This window comes from Heterocephalus glaber, unplaced genomic scaffold (genome assembly GCF_053883595.1).
Source record: "Heterocephalus glaber isolate CG9 unplaced genomic scaffold, H.glaber_assembly_v1.0 deba00001720, whole genome shotgun sequence".
Lineage (NCBI taxonomy): Eukaryota > Metazoa > Chordata > Mammalia > Rodentia > Bathyergidae > Heterocephalus > Heterocephalus glaber.
Window position 1 is genome coordinate 3,436,035 of NW_028258433.1, and position 27,368 is coordinate 3,463,402.

General features: G+C 36.6%; 1 long non-coding RNA gene across 1 annotated transcript; it reads right to left on the reverse strand.

The window, feature by feature from the left end:
- LOC147821688 (uncharacterized) lies at positions 1-27,102 on the reverse strand. The gene is made up of 3 exons (XR_015446655.1): positions 26,907-27,102; positions 26,137-26,254; positions 1-311 (listed from the first exon to the last, which is right to left on the reverse strand). It is a non-coding gene; the product is annotated as an uncharacterized LOC147821688 (long non-coding RNA).
- Between the last annotated feature and the right edge of the window lie 266 nt (positions 27,103-27,368).

Here is a 27,368-nt window from a genome sequence, read left to right on the forward strand (position 1 = left end):
TCAGTCTGCTTCACAAAGACAATAAAAGAAGAATCAGATTCTACTGATTACCAATAAGTGATCTAACAATAGGTTATCAAAGATTTCAAGTGAGATGTGCTAAGAAAATGCAGCTATTTAATTTAAGAAACAGAAGAGTCAATTCTCAATGCTAATGATGTAATGGGAGGAAGTTGTCACAATTTAATAGGCTTAAGTAGTGTGCATGTTTTGTCCTCTAACATCAAACCAAGGTGCTTTTCTGGAAGCAAATTGTAGGTATGTCATGGTATTCAAGTAAAAAGATGTCCAGTCCCTTCCATCCATCAGTTCTGAAAGCAGAACAACAAAATAATGAACATTTTTAGAGTCAAAGCCCAAACAGGAATCTCTATTGAATCTTCATTCAGAGGAAAGTAATCATAAACCACTGTGGTGATAACTTTAGAGAGAACTTCTACTTTGTTCAAGACCAAGAGGAGTCATATCATGGGGAATGCAAGACAAAACGGGGTTGAAGATCTCAGAGTTTGCTTTTAAGAAGTAGTAAAAGAGGGAATAGTTAGTGGCTGAAATGATCATGAAACCAAACTTTGAACGAAGTAGTACAAGTTTGCAAAGAGCTATAGAAAGTGATTGGAGTCAATAAAAGACTGTGCAAAAGTACTATAGAACTTTCAGAAAACTCTTGATTTTCATTCTTAAATGTTGATCTGGGGACAGTCCTTATTCCTGGTGGGATCAAAACAGATTATATAATTATACCACCAATAACTTCCTTCTGGTTTTCAACAGTAATCTTCATTGAGTAAATAACAATTGTTTTCTATGACTTCATTTTTCTTTTCTTTTTTTCAGTATCAGGGATTGTTGTCAGGGTTCTGGAGTGATCTGGGCTCCTTCTAGAGATTCATTCTAGGTTCTTGTCATGAACAAAGAATTTGACAAGAAACATGCAAAAGGTAGCAAAGTTTTACATTTATCAGAAGTAGGGAAAGAAACATGCTCTACAGAGTGAGTGAGGGCCAATTAAAGGAGGAAAAGAGGTATACTCTGCAGGATGAGAGCCTGCCACTGGAAGGGCTTACAGTGGCTACTAGGTTAGCCATCTTTTGTATCCCCTCCTCATCAGGCTGACATCAAATGTAGACTATTCTATCAAAAATCTGTTTGATTTTGCACCAAAAGAATTGAAGATAACAATTTCCGGTTGGTTTGAGGTGGAGTTTGGAACTGCTTTTCTGTGCCTGCATCCTGGATTTCTGTGAATGACAGGTCATGCCTGCTTACCCAACCGGCTTGCCACACCCTCTTCTCCTGCCTCAGGATTGCCCCAGACTCTGTACTGAGCTACATCCCCAGTCCTTTTCTCCTCCTCTTTCTCCTTCTCCTTTGCCTAGGCTAGAGTCAAATTTGTAACCCTCCTGCCTCAGCTTTCCAGAGTGCTGAGATTACAGATACACTGGCTCATTTTCTATTTTCTATTTTTTTTTGTATCGGGGATCAAACTTGAGACTTTGCACTTGCAAGGCAGGCAGCCGAACCACTGAGCTAAATCCCCAGCTCTTCATTTTGTATTTTTAGTGATCTTACTTTTGAAGCTTATAGTAGCCACAATTTAAAATCAAGAAAAATGTCAATTCATTTTGAATGCTTTTATTGTATTTTTTGACCGAAAAAAAATCCATCAGAGTTGAATTATAAGCAGTAGTTCTTTATAATTCAACAGAAGTAAGTTTGTTGCAGCCTCATTCAGACTAGCCAAAAACTTGAAGCAAATAAAATGTTGGAAGACAGAAGAATGAATATAGATGGCATATTCAAACACTGGAGTATTACTCAGCTCAGATCAGGACATGCCCCCCCAAAACTAGAATAACCACTCAATTAAGTCCAATCTAAATTTATAAAAACTATATTACATATAGTTCTTAGCTATTAAGTTTGAAGCGGTTTTTTTTATGCAGCTAACTGACACACAATGAAAAATATACATTCACCCCTCTCTTTAAGGGAAAAAGAAAAATCAGAGATGTAGTTCAAGAGAATTACCAAGGTTATCTTTTTCTAAAATACATTTAAGAAAAGAAAGGTGAGAAAATCTTAGAAAATGTTTGAGTTACATCTTTTCATCAGTGAAGCTGAAACAATGTCATGAAAAAGTCTGCAATTTGAAAAGATATAGAAACACAATTACCAAATTGAAAACTATCTTAAGACATGCATAATAGATTTGATAGTAAAAAATTAAACTTTGAATGAGAAAGTATCCCTCCAGAAATAAAAAATAGGAGGCTTAATTTAAGATATCCAAATTACAGATTATTAGACTTCTAAGAAGGATGAATACAAGACATAGAAAGAGTAGTCAAATAAATAGGGGCTTGTTTCCTGATCTGAATAAATAAAATCTAAATTTAAAACTGGAACAATACTTTGCTATAAGAAAAATAATTTTAAAAAGATAAATTCTGAAAGAATTTTCAAGAATTAAGTGAAGACTCTAAAGCAATCAAGAAGAAGATATTCAAATTACCCACAAAGAAAAACAAATCAAACTGGCCTTAGAGTGTCATTCAAAATCAATGAACACTACAAGACAATGAAGTAACACTTGAAGCTATCAGTACAAAGAGACTGGAACTGAAGTTCCTATGTAAAGATCTGAGCACCATGTGAAGATGATCAAGGGCAGAAAACACAGATTTAAAGAACAATGAAAGAGCTTGAGAATGAAAACCAGAAGTGGCTGGAAAGGATTAGCAGGGAAATTTGAAACCAAGTAAAATTATGGAGGTAGGTATTGCTATTGTTTTAAAAAGCCACACAGTTGATGATTTCATATATTTTTTGAGGAGGTTGTTTAATTTGTGAAGAAGGTAAGGTGTTTATTATCTCAGATTCATAAGAGCCATTGTGAACTGAAAAGGAAGATATTTGAAAAAAAAGTGTGGAATGAACTTTATTTACATTGGATCTTTTAAGAGAAATGGAGTTCTCATTCAGTATGGAGGCGAAGTCTGACATATGCAGTCAGCAAGCTGCAGACCTGGGATTCCTGAAAATGTCAAGTTTCAGATGGGTCTGTAGGAAGAAGAGTGGTACCTCGGTTTGAAGACAATCAGGCAGATGAGACTCTCTCTTACTCACTCTATTTTTGTTTTACTCAGGCCTTCAACAGATTGGGTGAGGCTCTCCCTGATTGGGGCGGGGTGGGGGGTAATCTTTTTACCAAGTCTACTGATTCAAGGGTTAATCTCATCCAGAAACACTCTTAGGGATACAACCAGGTTAATGTTTAACCAAATATGTGGCCTCTCTGTGGATACTGAGTTGACACATAAAATTAACCATCTCAATATCTTTCTCTTTAAGCTTAAAATGTAGTTCATCATATGAATAATAACTTTCTTGACAAAATTTATGCTTAATGCAAGCAATCCTAAAAGCAAGATGTTCATATCCAAATGTATGCCAGAAATAATGTTAAGAGAACCATTTTATAAAGCTATTATGGTTTGTGTCTAGATGTCCCCCCAAAACCTTGCACAGTAGGTAGGGCTTTTTCAAAGGCTGGATTTAGAGTGTGTGACACTGGAATTGATTCATGGTGTAATCCTAGTCTCAAGGGCACTAGGATTAAGGGTGTGAGTGCTACCCACCCTAAGTAGTCTGGATAAGACAAAAAGGGACAGAAAGATGCTGTTAAGGTCCCTTACTTGCTGTTGCTGTCTTCTGCCTGCCATGTGCCCCTCTGTCTTGGAGCCAACCAATTATGGACTGACACTTCTGCAAACTGTGAGCTGAAAAAAATCCTCTCCCCTTTAACTTTGGATGTCAGGTATTTTGTCCTAGCAACAAGAGAAAAGTAAGTAATACAAGAGCAAAACTGTAAAAGAAAAGACATATCAAATCATAGACAAAATTTTAAAAGTATTAAGGGTACTGTAGACTACCTACATATTAGTAATGTGAAATCCTTAGCTCTTCTATTACTGCATTTCTGTGGTCCCAATGTACTCCCTAAATGCATGTGTAGGAAATGATCTCCAATGCAACAGTGAGGTTTTTGAGAGGTGTTTAGGCCATGAGGGATCCATCTTCACAACTACATCAATATCTTTATCAAATGGGCTTTCAAGAATGCGTGCACTTTTTCTTGCCCCTTTGCTTTCCCTCAGGTGAGAACATAGCAAGAAGGCCCGCACTAGAGGCTCACACCCTGAGCCTGAACATCTCAGCCTTTAGTACCATAAAAAACACATTTCTCTCAATGTGCAAAGTACTGTTTCAGGTATTCTGTTATCGCAGCACAGAATGAATTAAATTCTACACTACCAACTAATCAAAAGTTACAGTGAGAAAAAATGGATAGTTTTTACAAAAGTAACTCCAGCACCAAATTTCTGAGAATAACTTAACAGTACTGCATGAATCTTAGATGACTTAAAATGAATTATTACTGAATGATAGTTAACAAAATTAAACAAAGAAATACCATATTCTTGAGTGAGGAATTCTAATTGCAAACCTAATAAAATATTATATCTTAATGCTAATGGTTCTTCAGATAAGACAAACAAAGAAAAGCTATGACATTTTGAAAGAAGAGGCCCCTTTTCCCTGAAAGATACCAAACATAACATGAAGTTACATGTGAAACATGCTAACTCAATGCTGATTTTTATCCCTGTTGTCATGTCTTCTTCTTACAGAGACTGTAAAACCCAAACCAAACAACCCTTTCCAAACTTCTATAATTACCTGGGCTCTCTTTCCATTAATAATGACTCTATAACATAGATATTGCCTCTTTGTTTTCCTTCTTCCTGCAAATGAGTATTTGGAGAATTGAATTATACTAGCAATTGCTAAGTTTGGTGATGCAGAAAAAGAAGACTTCTGAGTTCCCAATTATATCTTCAGGAAATGAATCAACCATGGATTACCAATCCTTAACATAGTAAGGATTTTATTAAGTTGAATACAATCCAAACTGATGTATTATGAAATTTAAAATTAAAATTATGCACCACTATATAACAAAAGATATATAACTATTGAGTAGAAGTATTACTTCTATTATATCTTATTATATCAGTATTACTGATATAATAGTAACTAAAATATGATGATCCACTCAGATGGCAATAAATTATATAAATTATTTTCTGGTAAAACAGACTTCACATTATAGTAAATTCCATGATCAAAGAGACACACCCAGGATATAAAACTATAAGAAGTACATTTTAGAACAAATATATTTTATTTTTTTATTTTTTATTTTTTTGGTACCAGGGATCAAACTCGGGTCCTTATACTTGTGCAGCAGGTGGCAAAACCACTGAGCTAAATCTCTGGCCATAGAACAAATATATTTTAAAACAAAATGCATCTTAAAAATTTTTAACTGATCTCAAAATAAAGAATTTCTTAATATAAAAGAATTAAAAGAATTTTTGATTTGACTTTATGAACATATGTGAATATCCTGTATGTACATACAAACATAAGTTTAAAAGTCAAGCAAGAGATTAGAAATTATTTATCCCAAACTTGATAAGCAAAGGCTACTTTCCTTCATATATACACATTAAAAACAAAAACAGTAAAGAAAAAGGAACAGAAGATGTCCAAGAACATTCACAGGAAAAGAAATATAAATAAGCATAGAATATGTTAAAGTTCATTAATAAGCAAAGGCATTTGAGATAAAATAATGAGGAACTTTGGGTTTAGAATGTAAAAAATGTAAAAAAAAGGTAAAAAAATGTAAAAAAGAGAAAACAACTAGAAATGGGAGTAAAATTTTACATAGTGATATGTTCTTTTGATTGCCATCCCAGTTGGGTTATTTTCATTAGAGTAGTATAAGTATTTAGCATATATTTGAATTTCAAAATATTGCTTTCAATGCCTTAAAATTATTATGGGTGCATATTTCAAATGAAAATTATTTTGTATGCAGAAGATTCTCTGTCATGCATTTGGTTGGTTACCCAGTAGGCAATGACATTAAAAACTCTAGAAGTTTATGTCAATCTTATAATTTTCAAAGCTAAGAGAAGTGGCATGACCAATACAAGTGTGGTGAAGGGCTTTTAATCCAGTCTACAGATGAAATCCTCTTAGCTGTTGACTAAGAGGAACTATGTATTCCAGATAAGGAAAAACCTGGATTAAATTTAACAAAACAGAAAATGCAAAAACCTGATATTTTTCAGTACATCTCAAAATTATACTTTTCATTTTTCTAAAGGATTAAAAAATAATGATTACAGGTATAGATTATGAAAACCATCATGTCACTGTATTGCAAGTGATAACTATTGATGGCTCAAAGCAGTTTGTTACAATATTTAGACTAAATAAAATAGAAGGCTAGGAAGAATACATCATGTATTTTACATATCACTCATTGTCAAATGGCTATTGCATTAATGATATGGCTTAAAATCTAAAGCTTCCAAAATGAAAGAAATATGATATACAGAGAAGGAATATAACAAAACATTGAATACAGTTATTTCTGGATTATGAAATTATGATTAATTTTGGTTTCCTTCTTTATACTTTCTCTCTTTCCTAATTGTTATGGTTTGTATCTAGATGTCCTCTCAAAGCCTCATGCAGTCATAGGTGTGGCTTTTTCATAAGTAGCTGGATCTAGAATATGTGATGCTGGGATTAATTCATGGTGTAATGCTACGATCGAGGGCACTAGAATTAAGGCTGTGAGTGATACTCACCTTAAGTAGCCTGAATAAGATACAAGGGGGATAGAAAGAGCTTTTTTTACCTGCTGTCTGCCATGAACTATTTCTCCACTGTGATGCCCCTCTGCCATATGCCACTCTGCCCTGGAGCCAGCAATTATGGACTGAAACCTCTATGAACTGTAAGCCAAATAAACCTTTCCTCCTTTAACTTTGGATGCCAAGTATTTTGTCTCAGCAATGATAAAAGTAACTAAGATGCTAATTTTCTGTAATGAACATTTTTCATTTACAAAACAAAGCTAAATGTGTTCAAGTGATTGAATGTTATCTACATACCACTTAACTCTTAGTCTAATATAGGCTAATATCTTACTCAAATTGTCTTAACTCTTAGTCTAATATAGGCAAATTCCCAATGGACCTTAATTTGGGTATAACTTGTTTATTTTTCCAGGCCTATCCTACATCTCTGATTTCTGTTTGTTGCTTCATAAATTATTAACTTCTTGTCTTGTGTCCTTTGCTTTGTCTTTCTGTAATATCCATGAATACTCCCAATCCCCTAATGTGGGCATTAGTTTCTAACATATCCCAAAATATTCTTCCTATTTTAACCAAACTGCTTTTCTGTTTCTTTAAATCACACCTCACATTTCAAATTTCTTCAGCAGGACTCCTCTTAGTAGTCATCCTTTCTTTAATTAACCTTTCTCCTTGTTTATACTCATGGAGATTTGTATATATTCACCGCATACCATGGATGTGGTATTATAGTCCACATACAATAGAGGGGCTTGGTTCTCTTTCAATAACTGAAGGGGATTTGAGTTTAATTTAATTAACTTTGGAGGTGCCTGGTCATCAATACTTTTGAAAAGATTTTAGGTGAATCGGTTTTACCTATAGTTGGGAATCACTGAACTGGTTAACCTTGGTCAAGGTGGCCTCTACATTATATAGCTGTTATGGTTTGGGTCTGGATGTTCCCCCAAAGCCTCTTGTAGGTTGAATCTAGAGTGTGTGATTCTGGGATTAAGGGGAAGTGATTACTAAACCACTACACATGAGTGATTGGTTTGGCACCACCCTAATCATGGTAGTCTGGATAAGATAAAAGGGACAGAAAGAAGTTGTAAAAGTCCCTTGTTGCTTTTGCTGTCTTCCACTGCCATGAACTGTTGCCCCTCTGCCACACTGCCTTGGAGTCAGCCAATTATGGACTGGAATTGAAACCTCTATGAACTGTAAGCCAAGTAAACCTTTCCCCCTTTAACTTTGGATGTTGGGTATTTTTTTCTCAGCAATGAGAGAAAAATAAGACAATAGGAATGTACATCATACATAGAAATTACCTGAAGGTGTTCTTAAAATGCAGATTCTGACTTAGTCTAGCTAAGTCCTGAGATTTCACATTTCTAATAATTTTCTGGGTTTTGTTGATGATACTGGTCCACTGTTTGTAAAGATATAGACCATATAGTACAGAACTGTTTACTATATATATCACACTGAAAATGACCTGTAAAAGTTTTTGACAAACTGCAAGGGAATTTTTTAACCAACGAAAATATTATGGAATGATATCTTATCTAGTCATTGGCTGAGTTGTTAAAAAATATTTATTGAGGATTTTTCATGACAGACAATATGCCAGTTTATGATAGGTCTTAAAATCTAAAGCTTCTAGTAGGGAAGCTTCTTGATACAGCTGGAGAAAGATCTTCATTTACCTCTTAGAGCATATCAATAATGCACTCTCAGAGTCAAATTATGATAGCATGCATAGATTTACCTACTATTATTTGTTGTTGCTTAAGCTTATTTGATTGTGAGGCCCAATGGCTCTTAACATTGGCTTCTGTGGGTTAAAAGATATGGTAAGAGATAGATGTTAATCTACTAACAGAAGTATAGCAGGATGGAGTTCACAGAGCTCAGTAAAGCTACCTCAGTCCCTGTCTTAGGTTTTCCAATTAGAAACTCCCTTCCATGTGTTTTAATTCAATATCCAGAGAAATAAGTGTGACCAGTTCCTCTGTTGTTAAGCCAGGGCACATGTTGTAGGTTACTGTCTAGAGTATGGTCAGGGCCACTTTGGATCGGATGTCTACTCTATCCAATAGTCAATCAGCCGTAATCATGCCTAGCCACTCAATAGACCCATCAGTGTAAACAGAGAAGGGAAGAGAGGTCACCAAAATATTTCCAAAATTTAAAAATTTTATATTTTCACAAAGATGATTTACTATAAGACTTTTTAGCTAGTCTTAATGAAAAACAAGCAGAAATTCCAAGGTTTTATTTATTGTTAAATTTTATACAAATAAATTGGTGTCTCAAAAACATTATTTCTCAAATAATTTTCAAAAGTTCTTGGAACTAAGTAAATGATTGCCCCAAAACTTCAGGAATTCCAAGTTTCTATTATCAGCAGTGTCAGAGAAGTTTAATTTAAACTTAGAAAGGAAACGAAGTAGCTATGTATTGGACTAAATATACCTAATCAGGAAGCTCCCAGCATAAGAAATTGCTCAAATAGAAGGAAGACTATGGGAAATCTTGTTTTTCATTAAAATTTTTCCCAATCTCAATTTTAGCATATGCCAACAACTGAGAAAAGATTAGTTTAAACATCCTCCCATTCATAGCAGACTTTGACAATGACAAGTCTGAACATTTTAGGAAATAATTAATGTAAATTTAAATTCAATTCAGAATAGCCACATGGGCTGAGAGTTCCCTGGCTGTCTGGAGCCCTGCTCCATCCGGCTCACCATACCCACCTGTGGCCAGACAGATGGGAGGACCACCTCAGCATGCCCACTGGCAACCAGCTTAGCCACGTGGGCTCTTGCACCCCCCCACCCCCAATCTCCTGGCTGTGTCTCTACCTGGTTCCACACTACAGAGGCACAGGGGGCCATAAAGGCCATTGTCCTGAGCTGCAGAAGTGAACAACAGAGAAACAGCTTCTCTCAGGCTCCCTGATGAAAACTGAAGCCCACTGGAAAAGTGAAGAGAATCCCTGCAACTAAAGGCACACCAGACCACCATACTTGGTAAGTTGGAGGGATCATCACCTCCCATCAGAACCTGGACTATCTTCAGGGGAAGGGCAGCTAGAACGTGCAAGAGAGCCTTGCATAGTTCAACCTTGCAAGAGGACAACAAGCTCAACTTGGGCCTTGCAGCCAGAAATCTGCCTGAATTTCACAGGTCTGCAACTATCTTGCTGAGACTCATTGACTTATATCTGCTCACTGCTGCCCACGTTGTCTATTGTGACAGCAGAGACATACCCTGCAGGAGGCCCTTCATTTTTATTTTTTATTTAAAAAATTATTATTATTTGCTCATATTTTTAATTTTTTCTTTTTCTACTCTTTTCAAATTTTTGTTTTTCTCTTTTTTCTTTCTTATCTCTTTTCTTTCACTCTCTTTCTTGCTATCCCACATTGTTCTTCATCTCTCTTTGTGTACCTGCTCTGGCCCTAATTCATATTTCTTCTTTATTTTTCTTTTCTTCTCTTTTTCCTTCTCTTCCCTGTCCTCTGGCCTCACTGCTAACCTTTGCCTATCCTTCTACCTATCTATCCCTCCCTCCCCAACTCCTTCTAACTCCCCATCCCAAAGGGTAAAGTTGCTATATTGAAGAGTTTGTTCACTATAAAGATATGTTGGGTTGGTCCTCTATTTTTATTTAATTCACACAGTTAAAGGTCATAGATTAATAACTACCACAAATTGTCATTTTCTACGATGTACTTGATTCTATGGTGTTGCTGATTGTATCACTTGGGCTAAGGTGTTGTAATTGATCTAATCAGTTGTCCTTCCTGGTATAATGAAAATGAGATAGCCTCAGAGCCATTAGAGACTCAAAACCTAAAGACCAGCTATATCTGGAAGACACTTCTGAGAAGAAATCATACCATAAGGGTTCTAAATACAAACAACAAAGATATTTACAATAAGCAACTTTGAAATATCAACCCAGGAACCAAACCAAGGACAGTACCAAAAATAAAAATGAGAAGACATTTAAGCAAGGCACAAACTCAGACTTCCACCACAAGAAAAGGCAAATTCTGGGGGAAATGAAGTGGAAAAGTCTGATAATCAACCACCTGGACACCCTGAACTGTTGACACAGGAAGTAACAAAACAGAAGAATGAGGCTCTAGAGAAATTCAAAGTAGACATAATCTCCCAGATAACTATAGAGATGGTGAGCAGGGTGTAAGACATGATTAGAGGCTCTAGAACAGAAACAGATAAAAAAAAATAGATGAGCTCAGAAACATGCTGGAAGCCATGAATGCCCAGCATAAGAAAGAAATGGAAACCATGATTGCCCAAAATAAGAAAAAATAGAATCAATGAAACAGATTGAAACAGATATCCAGGATATTAAAAACTCCATAGAAAGGCAGAGGAGGCATCTGAGCTACTGTAGCACTGCTCCCAGCACAGAGGAGTCTTCTGGGCCATGGTATCACAGATTCCAGCACAGAGGAGGCTTCCAGTCCACCGTAGCACTGCTCTCAGCACAGAGGAGGCTTCTGGGCCACTGTAGCATAACTCTCAGTGCAGAGGAGGCTTCCAGGCCACTGTACCTCTGCTCCTAGAACAGAGAAGGATTCTGGGCCACTGTAGCACTGCTTCCAGTGCAGAGGAGGGTTCCAGGCTCCCATAGCAGCACTCTCAGTGCAAAGGAGGCTTCTGGGCTGGCATACCACTGCTGTCAGCACAGAGGAGGTGAGCTGCGTGGGGGCTAGTAGCACAAACACACATCTCCCCCCATCAAAATGAGAAGACTCATAAACAAGTCTTAAAACTAGCTCTCCAGATCACCTACAGCAACCCCAAAGGGAAACAAGATGGAACAATCTGATACTCAACCTCCCGGACTCCCTGAACTGGCAACAAAAGAGGATATGGAAAATATGAAATCAGAAACAATTTCTCAGATAACAGCAGAGATCGTGCACATAGTGCAAGACACAATTAATAAATCAAGAGAGGAACTGAGGAACTTGATGGAATCCCAACATAGGAAACAAATGGAATCTATAAAACAGATGCAAACAGATTTTCAGGAGATTAAAAACTCCATTGAAAGTTGACACAACAGAATGAGCCAATGTGAGGAATTTCAGATATAGAAGATAAGATTGCAATTAGTGACCAGGAAAAGAAAAGTTGCTTTAAAATTGTAAGGGATCATGAGAAATCAATCCAGCAGCTGATAGATGATGCAAAGAATAATAATATAACACTGATTGGAGTCAATGAAGAAACAGGAGAGAGTGCAGATGACATAAAAAAAACCTTTTCATAGAAATGATGGCAGAAAACTTCCAAAGCAGGGGAAAAGAACGTCACATACAGATAAGGGAGGCATATAGGATTCCAACTAATCTTGATAAAAAAATCTACACATAGGCATATAATTGTTAAGATTCCAGAAATCCAACAGAAGAACAAAGTTCCACAAGCAGTTAGAGAAAAGAAACAAATCACATACAAAGGAAAGCCCATCAGAATCACAGTAGACTTCTCAACTCAAACCCTCAAGGCAAGAAGAGCTTGGAGTGATGTATTCCAAGCCCTAAGGGAAAACAGCCTCCAACTTAGATTGATATACCCTGCAAAATTATCTTTCAAAATTGATGGAGAAATAAGACACTTTCATGACAAAGAACACCTTAGGAACTTCATGAATACCAAACCAGCACTCCATAAAATGTTAGATAATATCCTAGGAAAAGACAATGAGGATCACAACCCCAGGAAGCACAGCAAAAAGAAACCATCAGGCATGACAAGAAATTAAATGGAAAATGGGAGAATCCCTAAAAGAAATTCCCAAAAAGAAAAAAGTCATGACAATGATAACTTAATATGTACCAGTTATAACCATCAATGTTAATGGTCTCAATTCACCAATCAAAAGAAACAGACTGGTGCTATGGGTCAAGGAACAAGATTAAGCAATATGCTGCATAGAAGAAACACACTTAATTCAAAAAGAAACTCATAGACTGAAAGTTAAGTGGTGGAAAACAATACTCCATGTGACAGGAACCCCCCAAAAAGAAGGAGTAGCTATCCTCTTTGCAGATCAAGTGGATTTCAAACGAACACTGATTAAAAGAGACACACAAGGACCCTATATCCTTGTAAAGGGAACAATCCAAGAAGAGATGACAAACATAAATATATATGCACCAAATGCTAGTGGCCCCACTATGTAAAACAAATACTAATGGACATGAAAAGTCATATATGTACTAATACAATAGTAGTGGGGTACCTCAATACCCCACTGCCACAATAGATAGATTGACCAGACAAAAAATAAGTAATGAAATATTAGAACTCAATCATACTCTTGAACAAATGAACTTAACAGATGTTTACAGAGTGTTCCATGACACAAAATTAGAATACACATTCTTTTCACTGTACATTGGTTGTTCTCTAAAATAGACCACATACTCACTCATAGAACATGTTTAAGTAAGTGCAAAGGAATTGAAGTTATCTCCTGTATATTATCAGACCACAGTGTGATAAAATTGGAGATAAACTGCAAAAATTTCATAAACACATGGAAATTGAACAGCACACTTCTGACTAACCAATGGATTACAGAGGAAATTAAAGAAGAAATCAGACAGTTCCTTCAATTAAATGACAATGATGATACAACATATCGGACTCTATGGGACACAATGAAAACAGTCTTACAAGGAAAATTTATAGCAGTGAATACACATGTTAGAAAAACAAAGTGAGTCCACTTAACCCAATGCTGAATCTCAAGCTTCTAGAAAAAGAAGAGCAGGACAAACCCAAAGCTCATACAAGGGAGAAAATTATAAAGATCAGAGCAGAAATCAATGCAATGGGGACTAAGAGAATGATCCAAAAAATCAATGAAGCCAAGAGTTCGTTCTTTGACAGAATAAACAAAACTGACAAACCCTTAGGTTTGTCACAACAAGGAAAGAAAAGGTCCAAATCCATCCTTATCACAACAAGGAAAGAAAAGGCCCAAATCCATCCAATTGGGAATGAAAAGTGTGAAATTACAGTGGACCCAGCAGAAATCCAGAGGATCATCAATACCTACTTCAAGAATCTATACACCAATATAGAGGGAAAATATAGAAGAAATGGACAGATTCCTAGATACATATGAAATACCAAAGTTGAACAAAGAAGACCTAGAACTTCTAAACAAACCAATATCAATTTCAATGAAATTGAAAACATAATTATAAACTTACCAACTAAGAAAAGCCCAGGTTGAGAGGTGAGCTGGTCCCAGAACCTGGAAGGAAGCTCCCCCACCGCCATCCCAAGCTCCTAGGGCAGAGAAGCCAAGCCGGTTCCAGCACCTGGAAGGAAGCTCCCCCACTACCATCCCAAGCTCCTAGGGCAGAGAAGGTGAGCTGGTCCCAGAACCTGGAAGTAAGCTCCCCCGCCACCATCCCAAGCTCCTAGGGTGGAGAAGGTGAGCTGCGTGGGTGCCAGAAGCAACCCCCCCCCCACCGTGAAAATGAGAAGACACAAAAACAAGCCTCAAAAACAGACTTCTGGATCACCTACAGCAACCCCAAAGGGAAATGAGATGGAAAAATCTGATGTTCAACCACCTGAACTCTGTGAGCTGGCAAAAAAAAGAGGATCTGGGAAAAAGGAAATCAGAAATAATTACTCAGATAACAGCAAAGATTTTATTCATGGTGCAAGACATGATTAATAAATCTAGAGAGGACACAGATAAAAAAAAAATAGAGGCTCTGAGGAGCATGATGGAATCCCAGCATAGGAAACCAATAGAATCCATAAAACAGATGCAAACATTTCCAGGAGATTATAAACTCCATCGAAAGTCTGCACAGCAGAATGAACCAATGTGAGGATAGAATTTCAGATATAGAAGAAAAGATTTCAATTAGTGACCAGGAAAAGAAAAATTGCTTTAAAATTGTAAAGGAACACAAGAAATCAATCTACCAGCTGCTAGACGATGCAAAGAAGAATAACATAAGACTGATTGGAGTCAATGAAGAAACAGGAGAGAGTGCAGATGACATAAAAAACTCTTCACAGAAGTGATAGCAGAAAACTTCCCAAGGAGGGGAAAAGAACTTGACATACAAATCACTTCTAGGCCTTTTGGCTAAGATCAAGTGTAGAACTTGACATACAGATAAGTGAGGCATATAGGGCTCCAAATAGCCTTGATCAAAAACAAATCTACACATAAGCATGTAATAGTTATATGAATTCCAACAGAAGAACAAAATTCTACAAGCAGTGAGAGAAAAGAAACAAATCACATACAAAGGAAAGCCCATCAGAATCACAGCAGACTTCTCAATGCAAACACTCAAGGTAAGAAGAGCTTGGAGTGGTGTGTTTCAAGCCCTAAAGGAAAACAGTCTCCAACCCAGATTGATGCACCCTGCAAAACTATCTTTCAAAATTGGTAGAGAAATAAGATACTTTCATGATAAAGAGCACCTCAGAAACTTCATGAATATCAAACTGGCACTCCAAAAAATTTTAGACAATATCCTAGGAAAAGACAATGAGGATCACAACCCCAGGAAACCCAGAAGAATGAATCCATTAGGTGTGACAAATTAAATGCAAAGGGGGAGAATACAACAAAAAGAAAAAGTCATGACAAGATGTTTAAAACTTTTGACTTCATCTCCCTAATGAGTGTATAATTCAATCTTATTATTGTACTGCTTAGTATTTTTCTGATTCTAGAGTTGCACACCTTTCCTTGTGCTGTACTGGCTATTTATCATCTTCTTATGTCTACATTTTAATTGGGTTGTCTATTAATGAACTCTAAGAATTCTTTATATATTCTGCTCATAGGTTATATGCATTATAAATATGGTCTTTTTAAGGACTACTTTTCATTTTAATGATGTCATTTAAAGTTCTAAATTTTGATGGAATTTCATTCATTAATTTTTTTCTTTTATACATCATGTCTTTTGTATACTAGGTAGTTCTTGCCTACCCTGCATTCATAAACCTTTTCCTTTATAATTTCTTCTTAAAGTTTTAAACTTTAGGCTTTCATATTTAGGTTCATAGATCCCTTCAAGTTATTTTCCTGTATGGAAATAAAGGGTTGAGGTTAATTTTTTATATACGGATACCAGGTGTTCTAGTGCCATTTGCTGAAAACACTATCTCTTCCTCAGCTCTTGAATTGAGTTTATATTCTATAAAGTGGTAATATTAAATAGTCTTTCAAAACTCAGTGGACCATATATGTGTGGTCCTATTTCTAGATTCTCTGTTTTATTCCAATGATCTATATGTCTTTTCTTACACCAACACTGCCTTGATTACTGTAGCTTAAAAGACGTCTTAAAATTAGGCACTAAACATCTTCCAACATTTTTTTCATTTTTTTTTAACTTTTCTAGTCATTTCTACTCCTACATAACTTTTAAATTTCAATATCCAGTTCTTCATTTATAGCAAGTATACACAGACCTGAATTTTTACATATACCTTGTGTTTTCTAATCCTGCTAAATTCAAGTACAAGTTCTAGGGACTCCTAGAGATTTCTTAGTATTTTCTCTGTAGATGATCATTTCATCTACATATAAAGATTTTGCTTCTGCCCTGCCAATCCTATCCTAATGTGTCATTTTATTGCCAGACTATTTTGGTGGGGCCTAGGTTTCAAAGTTTAATGGACAGATAAAGAGTAAGCATATCTGCCCTTGTTCCCCACCTTAAGGAGAAAGCATTGTATATTCTCCATTCATATAAGGCATTCTCACTGGAAGTATGGAGTACATGTCTTTGATCTGTTGAGAAGGTTCTGTTCTACTTCTAGTCTTCTGATAGCTTTTACCATGAACAGCTATAGAATTTGGTCCAATACTTTTCTCCAACTAGTGACAGGATCATTATGGCTTTTTCCTTTCCTCTGTTAAAATGATGACTTTCAGGGGTGGATCCTCCAATGCTGAACCAACACTGCCATCCCTATAACAAAACCACTTTCTACATACTGCCAGATCTGACTTCTAATAGTTTATTTTGTTAAACAAATTTCTATCTCTGTTCATACTTTTTTCTCCTATTATCTTTATCCAGTTTTAGGATTAGCACAATGTTGAGTTCCTAAAATGAGGGGAGAAGTGTTCCTTCTTTTTTCTGCTTTAATTGTTTGATGTAATTTATCAGTTAAAATGTTTATGAGCCTGCTGTTTTCATATAGGTAGGCTTTCAAGCTAGGAATATATTTTCTTTAATAGTTGCTATTTAAATTTTATATTTCCTCCAAAGTTAGTTTCATTAATTTGTCTTCCAAGGTACTTCTTAGAAGTTGTCAAATTTATTTCAAAGTAGATTTTTGTAATATGCTTTCTATATCCTTTTAAATTCTGTAAAATGTGTGGTAATGTCTCCTACATCTTGATATTTTAATTTGAAAAATGTATAATTGATATTGTGTAACAGGAAGAAAAGCTCTAAAGTTGCAGGGAAAGTAGAAGGGCTAGGGGAAAGGAAAAAAGGAAAAGAAAAAATATGAGAAAAGGAAAAAAATGGAAACAAAGTCTTTGCAAATAGGGAAGGGTGGAGGGGTGAAGGGAGGGCAAGGGAAGGGGGAAAAAAGAACTAAGATACATTATGTAAAGGTACAAAATCTCATTCATGAATGTGACTGTATTTTATACTGAAAATCTACCAATAAACTTAATGGGAAAAAAAAAGAAAAGAAAAGCTCAGGTCCTCAAGGTTTTACTGCTGATTTCTACAAGACTCTTTAGAAAGGAACTACTGCCACTACTGTTTAAACTCTTCAATGAAATTAAAAGGGAAGAAATACTCCAAAATTCATTCCTGGAAGGAAGCATCACCTTGATCCCCAAAGCAGAGAAAGACCCAACCGAAAAAAAGAACTATGTTCACTAATGAACATAGATGCAAAAATCCTTAATAAGATACTGCTCAATACAATGCAGAAGATCATCAACAAGATCATACACCCTGACCAAGTGAGATTCACCCCAGGGGTTGCAGGGATTGTTCAACACGTGCTAATCAATGTAATACATTATATCAATAGAGCCAAGGACAAAAACCACGTGATCATCTCAATTGATGCAGAAAAAGCATTTGACAAAATCCAACATGCATTTATGATAAAAACCATACAAAAAATTGGAATAGATGATCTCTACCTCAATCTGATAAAAGCCATCTAAGAAAAACCAACAGCCAGTATCGTACTAAATGGTCAAAAACTGAAATCCTTCACACTAAAATCAGAAACTAAAATCATGGATGTCCACTATCACCACTCTTGTTCAAAATAGTTTTGGAAACATTAGTCATGACAATTAGATGAGAGAAAGGAAAAGAATGAAGACAGGAAGTGAAGAAGTCCAATTGTAATTATTTGCAGATGACATGATACTCTATATAGAAGACCCCAAGAACTCCACCAAAAGTCTTCTAGACTTAATCACCAAATTCAGTCAAGTAGCTGGTTACAAGGTCAACACACAAAAATCAATAGCTTTCCTCTACACCAATGACAGACTCACTGAGAGAGAAATAGGGCAATAATTCCTTTCACAATAGCATCCAAAAATCTGAAATACCTAGGAATCAACCTAATGAAAGAAATCAAAGACCTCTTCTCTGAAAACTATGGTACTCTGAAAAGAGAGATTGAAGATGATATCAGAAAATGGACAGACATCCCCTGTTTCTGGGTAGGAGGGAGCAACATAGTGAAAATGGCCATACTTCCAAAACTGCTATATAGATTCAATCCATTCTGATTGAAATTCCAGCAGTGTACTTCATGGACCTTTAGCAAACAATCCAAACATTCATTTGGAACAAGAAGAGACCCAGAATAGCAAAAGAAATTCTAGGTAACAGAGACAGGGCAGGGAGTTTCAGAACCCCCAACTTGAAACTAAACTACAAAGCTATGGTGATAAAACAGCATGGTATTGGCAAAAAAACCCAGACCTGAGGACCAGTGGAACAGATTAGAAGATGCAGAAACAATGCCAGACACTCTCATCCATCTCATCTTCAATAAAGGAGCCTAACACCCTCACTGGAGGAAAGATAACCTCTTTCATAAATGGTGCTGGAGAAATTGGCTTTCAACTTGCCAAAGATTAAAACTAGACCTATATCTGTCACCGTGCAGTAAACTAAAATTAAAATGGATTAAAGATCTAAATATTAAAACAGAAACAATGAACAGGCTGGAACAGAGGTTAGGTAGAACTCTTGAAGACTTTTTTGTAGGAAAAGGTTTTATAAAGAAACCCTCAGTTGCCCGTGAACTTGCACAATCAACCAGTAGGATCTCTTCTTATTAAAAAGCTTCTGCACAGCAAGAGAAACCAACTGCAGTGTGAAGAGACAACCCACAACTTTGGAAAAATTTTTCACCTGCTTTTCCTCAGACAATGTTCTACTATCTAGAATGGAAAAAGTATTTTAAAAAATCAGACTCCCAAATTTAAAGATCCAATCCAAAATTGGGCATCTGAAATGAACAGACATTTCTCAAACAAAGAAGTAGAAATAGCAAATAAAAACACTAGAAAATATTCAACATTACTAGTCATTCAAGAGATGCAAATGAAAACAATGCTGAGATTCCACCTCACACCAGAAAAAATGGCTGATATCAAGAAATCAACCTATAACAAATGCTGGCAGGGCTATGTGGAAAGAGGAACCCTGCTCCACTGCTGGTGGGAGTGTAGACTGGTGCAAGCACTGTGGGAATCAGTATGGAGATACCTCAATGAACTAGGACTGGAAGTTGCATTTGATCTCAGTATTCCCCTGCTGGGTACCTTCCCCAAAGAATTAAAAGAATCATACCATAGTGACATATGTGTACCCATGTTCATAGCAGCACAATTTGTAATAGCTAAAGTTTGGAAGCAGCCCAAATCCCCTTCAACTGGAGATTGGATAAAGAAAATGTGTTTTTTAAAAAATAAAATGGACTAATACTCAGCCATAAAAAATGAGAAATTAGAGACATTTATAGCTAAATGGATGGACATTGAGGTGATACTCTTAAGTGAAATAAATAGGACACACATGTGTAAATACCAATTAATTTCTCTAGTGTGAAAACCTGAAAGTATAAATAAGGACTAAAAGGTATAGCAGATAATTTGAAATAGGAAGCAAAGGGGCAAAGGGGAAGGAGAAGTGGGAGGGGTAGGTGAAAAGAAAGAGGGGAATGGAATGAATGTGAGAAAACAAAAAAATGGAAACAAAATCTTTGTAAATAGGGAGGGATGGAGAAGTTGAAGGGAGTACAGGAGAAGGCTCAAAAAATAAGAACCAAGAGAGATTATATAAAGGTGCAAATTTCCAATGATGAATGTCATTTTATTGCATACCTAAAATGTCCCAATTAAAAAAAAACTCCATTGACAGTATGCACAGTTGATTATGGGAATGTGAAGATAGAATATCAAATATTGAAGACAGGATTGTGGTTAATTACTATAAAAATAGAGATTTCTTAAAAATATAGAATAATCAATCCAGCAACTGCTAGATGATGCAAAGAAGAATAACATAAGACTGATTGGAGTCCACAAAAAAAAACCAGGAGAAAGTAGAATTGACATAAAAACTGTTCACAGAAGTAATAGTAGAAAACTTCCCAGAGAGAGGTGGACAATTGGACATACAGATAAGTGAGATATCTAGAACTCCAAACAGCCATGATCAAAAAACATCTACATCTAGACATATAATAGTCAAGATCCCAGAAACCCAACAGAAGAACAAAATCTTACAAGCAGAGAAAAGAAACAAATCACCTACAAAGGAAAGCCCATCAGAATCACATCAGACTTCTAACACAAACCCTCAAGTCAAGAAGAGCCTGGAGTGAAGTATTTCAAACCCTAAAAGAAAACAACTTCCAACCTAGACTGTTGTATCCTGAAAAATTATCTTTCAAAATCAATGGGGAAATTAGATACTTCCACAACAAAGAACACCTGAGAAATTTCATGAAAACCAAACCAGGACTCCAAACAATTCTAAACAATATCCTAGAAAAAGGCAATGAAGGTCACAACTCCATGAGGCCCAACAGAGGGAAGCCACCAGGCAAGGTTAGACACTAAAGGGAAAGGGGGAAAGATAAAAAAATAAAAGAGTCAACAACAGTAAAACATCATGACAAAGATGAGTCAATATCTATCAATTATAACCATCAATGTTAATGGGTTCAATTCACCAATCAAAAGAAATAGACTGGCAGAATGGATTAAGAAGCAAAATCCAGCAATATGCTGTATACAAGAAACACACCTAACTCAAAAACAAATTCATACACTGAAAGTAAAAGAATGGAAAACAGTTCTCCACATGACAGGAACCCAGAAAAAAGCAGGCATAGCAATCTTATTTGTAGACAAAGTAGATTTCAAGCCAAAACTAATTAAGAGAGACAAAGATGGTCACTATATCCTTGTGAAGTGAACAATTAAAGAAGAAGAGATGACAATCCTAAATATATATGCACCAAATACAAATACCCCCAACTATACAAAACAAATATTAATGGACATGAAAAACCAAATAAGCAATAATACAATTGTAGTGGGTGACCTCAGCACCCCACTACCACAAATAGACAGATCATCTAGACAAAAAATTAACAATGAAATTCTAGGACTGAACCAAGCTCTTGAACAAATGGACTTAATAGATTTTTACAGAGTGTTCCACCACACAAAATCAGAATACACATTCTTTTCAGCAGCACACGGGTCATTCTTCAAAATAGACCACATGCTAGTTCATAGGACATGTCTAAATAAATGTAAAAGAATTGAAGTTACCCCTGTATATTATCAGACCATAGTGCAATAAAATTGTAGATCAGTAACATAAAAGAGCGCAAAACACCCCAAAAACACATGGAAATTGAATAACACCCTCATGAGTAACTAATGGGTCCCAGAGGAAATTGAAGAAATTAGACAGTTTCTACAAGTAAATGATAATGCCAGTACAACATACAGGAATTTATGGGACACAATGAAAGCAGTTCTATGTGGGAAAATCATTGCAGTGAATGCCCATATTAGGAAAACAGAGAGAACTCAAATACCCTAATGCACGATCTCAAGTTCCTAGAAAAAGAAGAGCATAACATACCCAAAGCTCATCCAAGAGAGGAAATTATAAAGATCAGAGCAGAAATCAATACAATGGAGACTAAGAGAATGATAGAAATAATGAATCAAAGAGTTGGTTTTTCAAAAGAATAAATAAAAAGACAAACCTTTAGCCAAACATCAAAAAAAAAAAGGAAAGAAAAGGCTCTAGTCCACGCAATTAATAATAAAAAAGGTGAAGTCACAACAGACCCAGCAGAAATCCAAAGGATCATCAATACCTACTTCGAGAACCTGTACTCTAATCAAATGGAAAACACAGAAGAAATGGACAGATTCCTAGACACATATGAATTGCCAAATTTAAGTGAAGAAGCTACAGAAATTTTAAACACCCCAATTACAATAAGTGAAATTGAGAATGTAATAAAAAATTTACCAACAAAGAAAAGCCCAGGTCCTGATTGGCTTCACTGCTGAATTCCATTAAAAGAAGAACTATTGTCATTACTCTTTAAACTCATCAAGGAAATCAAAAGGGAAGCAATACTTCCAAATTCATTCCTGGAAGCAAGTGTTACTTTGATTCCAAAACCAGGGAAAGACCCAACCCCAAAAGAGAACTACAGGCCAATCTCCCTATTGAAAATAGATGCAAAAATCCTCAACAAGATACTAGCAAACAGAATACAGGGTGTCCTCAAGAAGATCATACACCCTGACCAAGTTGGATTTATCCCAGGGATGCAAGGATGGTTTAACATTAGTAAATCAAAAAATGTAATACACTATATTAACAGAGCCAAGGACAAAACCCATATGATCATCTCAATAGATGCATAAAAAGAATTCGAAAAAAATCCAACACCCATTCACAATAAAACCCCTAGAGAAATTTGGAATAGAAAGTCTTTTTTTTTTATTCTTAAGTTGTTTTATTGGTACATTTTAGGTATACAGTATGTTTGCATTTATCATTGGGTGTTTTTTTTTTTTACATTATGATGACCAAGTCAGTATTCCACATGAGAAAAATCAAAACAAAACAAATGTATACAATAAATATATCAGTGCTGAACACAGTACTTGAAATTTAACCCAAGCTACATATGCATAAAGTGATCTGACTACAGGATTATACAAAATAATTTTTTTTTTAGAACACCAGAATGTCAACCATTCTGACTATAAACTGACTTATTCCCCTAAAGAGTATTTTGAGACAATTTCTACATGACATGAAAAGAACTGACGTAACACTTAAATACAACAAAAATAGTTGAAAACATATTTGTAATGCAGTTCTCTATAAAATATACAGTTAAACTTATTACTTACAAAATTGAAAAACAAAAGACCACCCTGAAAAACGGTGAAAACCTCAACAAAAAAAAATGCTCATCATTTGGATATCATTGGCAGAAAACTGATAAGATTTGGCTGAGGGGAACAAGGAAGGTATCTAATGAAGTCATTCATGTAAAATTTTGTTCAAAAATGTTACTAAAATTGCAAATTTCTGCTTGTAACATCTTAAAATATTATACCATGAACACACTTTCTACTATTTAACTGGAGGACAAAAGAATATCTTGAAGAAAGTGTTTTTCAAAATGAGGTTCAAAAGCCCAAAAGAATTCTAATGTGGGCTCAGTAATAAACATGGTAAACAAACACCCTGGGTGATTATTCTACATTCTGAAATGCCCTACGGAAAAGAGCAACACTTAAAAGCAAGATCCTAAGCACATGTCTGACATGTTAGAATTCTCTATAAGTTTATGTTGTGAATACTGCTTTTTGTTTTAAAACAAGTTCCAGGCATTAAGAGAAACATACATGCCTTGGAAATGAACATGTGAATGTCTATAAACATTTTCCTTTGATGTTTTCCTTAGTTTCAAACTAAGTTATATGAAGAAAATACAGTACATGACTACAAGCTTTGGAAAAGTAATAGTTCTCATGAAATGGGGCATCTGAAAAAGATTAAAAGATAATTTATTAAATGTTTACAAACTTTAAATCATTCTGAATTCAAAACTAGATCATTAACTATAATTAGGATGCTATATATCATCCTTCTGTTTTAGTATCATTTTTATGCCAAGGGTTTGAAAGGTAACCATCATCATCTAAATATAAATAAGTTATAATGATACAATCTTAGTTTAATTTAATTTTAGTTAATGATCCAGTTTCAAATTTAGAACAATTCAAAATTTGTAAACATTTAAAAAATTATCCCTTAACCATTTTCAGATGGCCCATTTCATGAGAACTATTACCCTTCCAAAGCTTGTAGTCGTATATTGTGTTTTATTCATATGAAAAAGATACAAGTATATGTGTTTTAATTCGAAGTTGTTGCTATTTTTTGGATTTTCCTGAAGACTACATAAACTGAGCCCAAAAGGTACAGGTAATGTGGTTGGAGAGAAACTAGCATAGGTAAGATATTTTACTGAACAGACAAATTGTTTTCTTGTATCATAAGTAAAAATAAAAAATATTAGGCATTATGTCCCACTCAACAAATGGAATGTATATACAAGTGTGGTTAACAAGCGATTGGGTCATTGTTATTTAAATAAGTTCATAAAAATCTAATCAATGAACAAAAAATTCCATATTCTCTACTATAGACAATAAGAATCAAGTATTACATCTAAATATAACTTCAAAACAATAAATTAAAATTAGCTTCCAAGCAACTGTGAAATGGTTAATTCTATCCAGGCTGGTAGCAAGTTTTTCCAAGCATTAAATGGCAACATAAGCAAAATGCATAGCTGAAAAATGGGGATCAGACCCCTTCTTCTTCATATATTGTAAGATGATTGATATATTCAAAACCTGCAAATTCATATACATCAAGCACCTTCTTGATGTCATTATCATCTGGGGTGAGCCGGACAGGTTGGTTAGTAAATTCAGGATCAAAACTGTCCAAATGGAATCCCTCTGAGATATTTGGTTTAAAGGGTGGCACCACCTGCTTTTGCTCCATCATGCCCCAGTCCATATTTTGAAAGCATGGATGATTCTGAACATCAGCAAAGCCCCCATGAGGATGACAACCCAGTTGTTCTTTTGGGTCCCTGTTCAGAAAACCCTCTAGGATACTTGCAGCTTGTACAGACAGACAAAGAGGTATGACAATGTCTCTCCAAAATTACTTGGAAGAGATTCTCAATTGAGTCTCCATAAGGCTTATCAGAGCTCTCATCAAGATGGAATGGAGACTCTCCGATCATCATCATATACATCAGTACTCCAAGAGCCCACCAGTCCACACTGAAACTGTAATCTTCCTCTCTTAGAATTTCTGGAGCCATGAAATGAGGAGTGCCACAGAAAGTGCGGGTTGTGTCTCCTGGCTGTAAGCCTTCCTTACTCAAGCAATAATCGGTGAGTTTAATGTGCCCTTCTGAGTCCAGTAATACATTTTACATTTTTAAATTTCTGTGAATTATTCCTTGCTGATGGAGATAGTTGACTGCTAAACTGATTTCTGCAGAGCAAAACCTGGCATGTTCTTCAGGAAACGTGCTTTGTTGCTGCACAAGAAACAGTAGATCTCCCCCACTGACATAGTCTAGAACAAGGAACAGTCTGCTTTCTGTCTGGAAGCAAGCATGCAGTGCAACTAGAAAAGGACAATTGGATGTCTGCTGTAGAATGCGTCTCTCTCTGTGTACCTGATAAATGTAGAAATGCTCTTTTTTCACTGCTTTCATGGCATACATATGATGTGATTTTTTCAGTTGGACTAACAGTATTTTTTTTTTTTTTTTTGGTACTGGGGATCAAACTCGGGACCTCGCGCTTGGGAGGCAGGTGCCAGAACCACTGAGCTAAATTCCCTGCCCTGGGACTAACAGCACTTTCCCATAACTTCCTCTGCCAATCACTCGGAACAAATCAAAGTCCTCAAGACCTAGACCAGATGAAGCTTCGCCACCTTCCCCAGTGTTCCCTGCCTCGTTCTCTTCATCAACTTGTTCTAAAGCCTCATGAGTTGAAAGGTTATGTGGGATCGCTGTGTGTGCAGGGTCTGAGGCCATGGATGATGGATCAATTGGCACCATGGGCTCTGATGGTAAAGAATGCTGTCCACATTCAATTGTGACAAGTTTGTGGGGCTTCTTGTGAACCGAGAGTTTACAGTTGGTGCACTTATACACCTGGTGGCCAAGTCCCCCTACACGGTCTGTGCAGACAGCACAGTGAGCTCACCTGCTGAGGCATTTGGCCTGAAAAGTGTGGCCATTCGCATAATATAGCTTTCTCCAGCAGCCTGCAGCTCCGTGGTGGATGGATTTCTCTCCTCCCGGACAAGGCACTTTAGGATGTTCTGGTATACAAGGCGATGAATGAATTAAGAGCTCAGAATCTTTTTTTAGCTCAGAAAGCCTAATGGCCTCTTCTAACTCTAACTGAGGTGACACAGTATACGTGTCTCCTTCCTTCTCTACCCAGTGTGTGGTGAAAAGCTGGTTATTGTCCAAACACCGCACATCTCGATCTTTATCACACCAACCCTCAAAGGAGATAGAATTCTCAAGAGTTCTTGTCATGATGTCTCTTCCCAAAATCAGGGCCAATTGGGTAGAGGTGTGGGTGGTGGAAGTACCTGGGAAGAAGGGACCATAGATGGGTTGGCTGCCCAAGGAAACAGGCAGGCAAGGCTCAGAGAACAAGAGTGGCCTGACTGCCCGCAGGAACCACACTGGCTAGAATTCTGCAAGGCTCTCTGTGAAGTTGTTTCCAAAAGTGGTGGCCAGGCCTGGATGGATGTACACCAGGCTTCTCAGTGTCTCTTGGGGGCCGGTGGCTGTGACTTCAGTCTGCCCCCTGGACTTTGACTCTCTAGGTTTTCTGTGCCTGGCTCTGGGGAGACCTGCCCAGAGCTACTAGGTGTTTCTGGGCCTGGTGATACTTGCCCCATGCTCTTCCCAGTTTCTGTGCCATTGGTATTTGGGCTTAGGGAGACCTCACTGGGGTACCTTGATTTTGGTAGATCACTGGTGGTCACTCCCGGGGAGACCATCCCTGGGGTGTCTCTGACAGTCATGTGGCATCTGGATGGAGTCAGCTGTCTTCTCAGTCTTTCTCAGATACTTTCTCTACCTGGGGTCCTGAGGCTGCGGCCTCTCAAAGTGGAGAAGCAGCTCAGCATGTTCACTGTTGACTATCTCTGGCCAAGTGAGCTTGGGAGATGGCTGTTTCTATATTGTGACACCCATTAACTAGGGTTCCAAGTTCTGTTTGGAGATGTTGTCAAGGAAGTGAGCTCATGTCTTGGGGTTCCATAACCTGAGTCTCCATGTTATAGAAAAGCCTATAGCCCTGTAGGGATAGAGACCCCTAGGCAGGGAGAGATGAGCCCCTCCCCAAAGGAGTTCAGATAGCTGGACAAACAGGCTTAACCACCCATAAAAAGCTGACAGTCTGCTGAGGTCGCACCT